The following is a 4,934-nucleotide window of genomic DNA, read 5'->3' as shown; positions in this document are numbered from 1 at the left end:
GGGGACCGGCTGAACAGCCAACGTGGAGGGGAAGAGGACTGCTGGTGAGTGGGCCATTGGCCAGGGACGCAAGGAAGGGAATGTCCAGCACCTGTGGTGCCATGCGTATGAACTGGCACAAAGCTCCAAACCAAAGTTTGTGCCCATCTCTATTCAACACCAGTAAACAGTAGCCATTACAAAAGGATTCCCAAAAGGAAACAAACAAACAAACAAACAAAAACACAGCACAGACTCAGCCATTTATTTCCATGGGAGAGACAACATGGAATCCTGTCAGCAGAAAGAACTATACATTGAACAGAGGCACTGTACAAATAAACAGAAATAATAAGCAAGACTTAAACATCCCTCTGTTCTAAAGAGCATACAAAAGGCACGACTCCATTTGTTTTACAAAAAAGCTATTAAGGTATGCTGATGATCTCTCTAAATCTATACAGGTATTACAAGGCTTGTTTTATGCTGCTTTGAAAAGTAAACACACCAAGTGCTTTTAAAATGCACAGATTTTATTTGTGTGTAATTGAAACTTAGATGTAATAAGGAATATGGAAATATGAGGGCCAGAATCCTAGGGATTAGTGACACCAGCGCAAGTGCAATGACCTAAACTGCTGCAGTGAATTGCTGCTAGTTAATTAGTACCCTTGTACCCTTCATCATGCACAAACCCATGTGGCCAACAGATAAGCAGCCGCTTGTTAACTAGCAGCCAGTCATTGATGTCTACGTTGGCTCAGGCATGTTGTGAGAATGACTGACGGCTGGATTCCAAAAGATCTCCCGTATGGAGAATTAGAGCAGGGAAATCGCCCCAGAGGGAGACCACAGCTGCGATACAAAGATATTTGTAAGCTGGATCTGAAGGTCTTAGGAATGGGCCTCAACAGATGGGAAACCTTGACATCTGAGCGTTCAGCCTGGAGGCAGGCGGTGCATCACGGCCTCTCCCAATTTGAAGAGACCCTTGTCCAGCAGGCCGAGGCAAAGATGCAGTCCCCAAACCAACAAAACCAGGGAGCTGGACAGAGGACAGATTGTATTTCTCTTCCGTGTCGAAGGGATTGTCACTCTTGAATTCTCAGCCACACTAGATGCTGTTCCAAGTCCTCTATTCAGAGCACATGACCATAGTCTCCCAAGACTGAAGGATGCCTACAATGCAGTCATTGCTGTGGTTTATGCTATTGTGTTTAGGTGGAATAAATGGCTAATAGGATTCTGACTCATCTCCTCCAAGTTAAAAATATATCAGTACAGCTCTATATTGCCTTATTGCCTATAGTGACAGGTAGCAATGTTCACCACAGTGTTGAGCGGAACTGCTTAACCAGAGCAGTGCTAAGTCTGGACATCCAGGTGCTCACCATGATAGTCACCATAGCCAGCACCCTCCAAGAAAAGTCCAACCATCATCAATCCATATTAACAGATGAGGAGCAGATCATTTGTATACCAAATGGCTCTTAATTATTCATTGAAGGCTATATTAAATATTTTGCATGACACCAGGGAAAGCGAGTAGCAATATTCTGTTAAGGGAATCCATTTCTCTCCCACCTTAGCTGAGGGTTGCAGCTAAGCTTGGAGGGAACAAGGAAGCGTGGCAGGTCACGGATGATGGCATAGTTCCTGTTTCTCAAAAAGTGTCTGGACTTCCACCCTTTGAATCTTGGCCCCACTGTACTATTCTGTTTAACCAACCATTTACCTGGATCTTTTGAGAATCAGACTATAAGTTCTGTTGCAGACCAAAAAAAAAAAATCTTCAGTTATGTTAAACTACAGTCTCACTTAAGAACTGTAAATGGAGTGTCACATTCAAGAACAAACCAGAAAATCAAGATGGACAACCTCTGCTCTTGTGATACAAGTAGTCCTTAGCCTCATTTCAAAAGACCTGACTGCAGATGATAATTCTGGACTTCCGTCAGAGTTTGGAAAAGTTAAGTTTCTCTTAAGGAAAGACACTTCCATTCAATTTGTTCACTAAAGTAAACTCTTAGTAAAGTGTTGTTCGTAGAATTCCAGCCATTCCTGATTAGTTAGACTACAACTTTCATTCTGTCTCCAACAGAAATGTGTACGGGGGGGGGGGGGAGTTGCATTTCAAAGCATCTAGGAAGAAAATGCCAAGGGAAGCTGTGCTTTGTGTTTATTACACTGGTTTCAATGTGCAACAAATAGAATTGGCCACTTGAGGGAACCAGTGAGCTTTTTAAATACATGTACTGTATATTTTTCAGAAGCCTCATAACTAAGGTGAGGATTTCTATGACCTAAAAAGGTCAGAACAATGCAAGCATTTATGACCTTAACATTCGTTGTTGTTGTTTAGTTGTTTAGTCGTGTCCTACTCTTTGTGACCCCATGGACCAGAGCACGCCAGGCCCTCCTATCTTCCACTGCCTGCCGGAGTTGTGTCAAATTCATGTTGGTTGGTTCGATGACACTGTCCATCGTTCTCATCCTCTGTCATCTCCTTCTCCTCTTGCCTTCACACCTTCCCAACATCAAGGTCTTTTCCAAGGAGTCATCTCTTCTCATGAGATGGCCAAAGTACTGGAGCCTCAGCTTCAGGATCTGTCCTTCCAGTGAACACTCCAGGTTGATTTGCTTTAGAATTGATAGGTTTGTTCTCCTTGCAGTCCAGGGGACTCTCAAGAGTCTCCTCCAGCACCACAATTCAAAGGCATCAATTCTTTGGCGGTCAGCCTTCTTTATGGTCCAGCTCTCACTTCCATATGTCACTACAGGAAAAAACCCATAGCTTTGACTATTTGGACTTAACATTAAAGATGACCAATTAAACAAAAAAAAATTGACTTCACAATATTTCTGAAATTAGCACCCATTTTTTTAAAAAAATCTGTGCTTATATACACATATAAAAATTAAAAGATTAATTCTTCTTCACTTCCAGTCCAAGAAGTGCTAGTATAGAAGGAATAAAACAAACATTTCGAGAGTAAATGGGTCGTACCTGGATTAGTTTTCATCTACAGCCAGGATTGGATTGGACGATCACGTGCATCTTGAGGTTATCAAACTCAGCACTCCTTAAATTGTCCGTCAGTATGTTTTGTATTTGGAAAAACTCTTTTTGACATCACAAGAGGTTGTAGGAACATAGCCAACTCGTCTGGGGAAAATCCTGGCTTGAAATAATCAAATTTTGCTTCAAGTCTATTTATAATGTTACCTATTTTGCAGTGCTGAATAACCCAGATTAGTTTGCAGTTTATCACTTTTTTTCCAGCCACTTTCACCTTTGCTCACTTTAAATCGCCCTTAGTTTGTTTCAGTTTTCACTAAATTCCATTTGTACAGTTTCAAGGCAGGTGATTGTTCAGTGATAATTCACTGTACAGTAGTGTGACAAGGTCCGTCTTCGGCCGGGGGGGGGGTTGGGTAGTGAAGGCGGGAAAAAGGCACGGAGGAGAGTCCATTTCTTCCAAAGTAACAACTTTATTTGAATGTACACTTAACTCTACAGGATCAAACGGATCCTTCAACACTTCATCAGATAACAAGGTATATCTTTTTGCTTTTACAACGGCTGGGTTCAACTCTTCCCTTACCAGGGGGCCGGGCCGAATCGTTCGCGATCCGTTAGCGGTCGTAGTGGGGCACTCCGCACGGCACATATGGTCCCACAACAGGGATGTCGGGCCCAATCCCCCTCTGGGGGCTTCTGTTGGAACTCTGGGCCCGGGCAGATAACTCTCCGGCCCTCACCAGGGTAGCTCACCGGGAAAACTGAGACCCTCCATTCTAAGGGCTCGTATGCACGACCGCGTCCGCTGGGTAGAGAAGGCTCTGGTAACAGTCCTCCCTCTTTCTTTATATTCGGGAAGCCTTGGGCCAAGTCTGCTTGGCTCCTCACGTCCGTTAACCAGTCAGTCTGCACCCCCCCTGTTCGTGCATCTTCCCAGCTCGCCTTCCCCCAACCAACTAAACTCCCGTGCATTTGTTCCTTCCCCTTTCACCTCCTCCCACATGATCAAGTCCAGTTCAGCTCCTCCCTCATCAACCAAGCACACTTCCGTCGGTCTCCTTTGTAATTCTTCCTCGCGTTCTATCTCCACTAAAATCCCTTCTGCACAATCACTCTCTTCCTTCGGGTCTTTCTCTTCTGAGGACGGCACACCCTGACCTACACCTTCACAAGTAGTTCAATTTTATATATGCCAAGTTTCCAGCCAAGGTTTCAGAAAAGGAATCTTGTACAACCTTGATGGAGGAAGATTAACAATAGTCAAGTTTTCAACTATCTGTTGTAAGGAATCATACAGAGCTACATCCTGCCAAGTCTCCCTACTCATCACAACAGGTTGGGGAAGCAGAGCCAAATTTTATTTGAAATTTTGTACTCCAAGTAGAGCTTTAATGATTTTTTCCAATTTCCAATTATCTTATTTACATTAGGATAGTTATTTTGAATCTCTTTGGGCACTCTGTGTAAACATGCTGCAAGACATGCGATATGGATCATTTTTGGATAAAGAAGTTTAAGCCTCATGGCTGCCTTAATAATGTATGGAGTGGTGTCTGTTACAAAGAGGAGGATGTTGTGGGTGGTGGTTGGAGTTTTTGTGTAGGTACCGGTCTGTGTGGGTGGGTTTTCTGTAAACCTTGTGTCCCAATAGGAGGTCAGGTTTGCATATGACCATGACATCTAAGAAAGGGAATTGGCCCTCTATTGATATGGTTTAGAAATTCTTCCAGTTTTTCTTCACCATGGTCCCAAATTGCGAAGGTCTCATCCACATATCGGAACCAGACTGTGGGCGCAAAGGGTGCCGAAGCCAGGACCTGTTTTTCGAAATGTCCCATGTAGACGTTCGGTATAACCAGGCTGAGGGGCTCCCCATGGCCACTCCATCTGTCTGTTCATAGAAATCATTATCCCATTGAAAGTAGCCGGTTGT

General features: G+C 43.7%; 1 long non-coding RNA gene across 1 annotated transcript; it reads right to left on the bottom strand.

Moving 5' to 3' along the window:
• Positions 1-2,586: 2,586 nt before the first annotated feature.
• On the bottom strand, positions 2,587-4,167 carry LOC144586106 (uncharacterized). The gene is made up of 2 exons (XR_013540843.1): positions 3,585-4,167; positions 2,587-2,753 (listed from the first exon to the last, which is right to left on the bottom strand). It is a non-coding gene; the product is annotated as an uncharacterized LOC144586106 (long non-coding RNA).
• Between the last annotated feature and the right edge of the window lie 767 nt (positions 4,168-4,934).

Source organism: Pogona vitticeps, chromosome 1 (genome assembly GCF_051106095.1).
Source record: "Pogona vitticeps strain Pit_001003342236 chromosome 1, PviZW2.1, whole genome shotgun sequence".
In the NCBI taxonomy this organism is placed as follows: Eukaryota; Metazoa; Chordata; class Lepidosauria; order Squamata; family Agamidae; genus Pogona; species Pogona vitticeps.
This window is presented reverse-complemented; position numbering and strand designations above follow the sequence as displayed.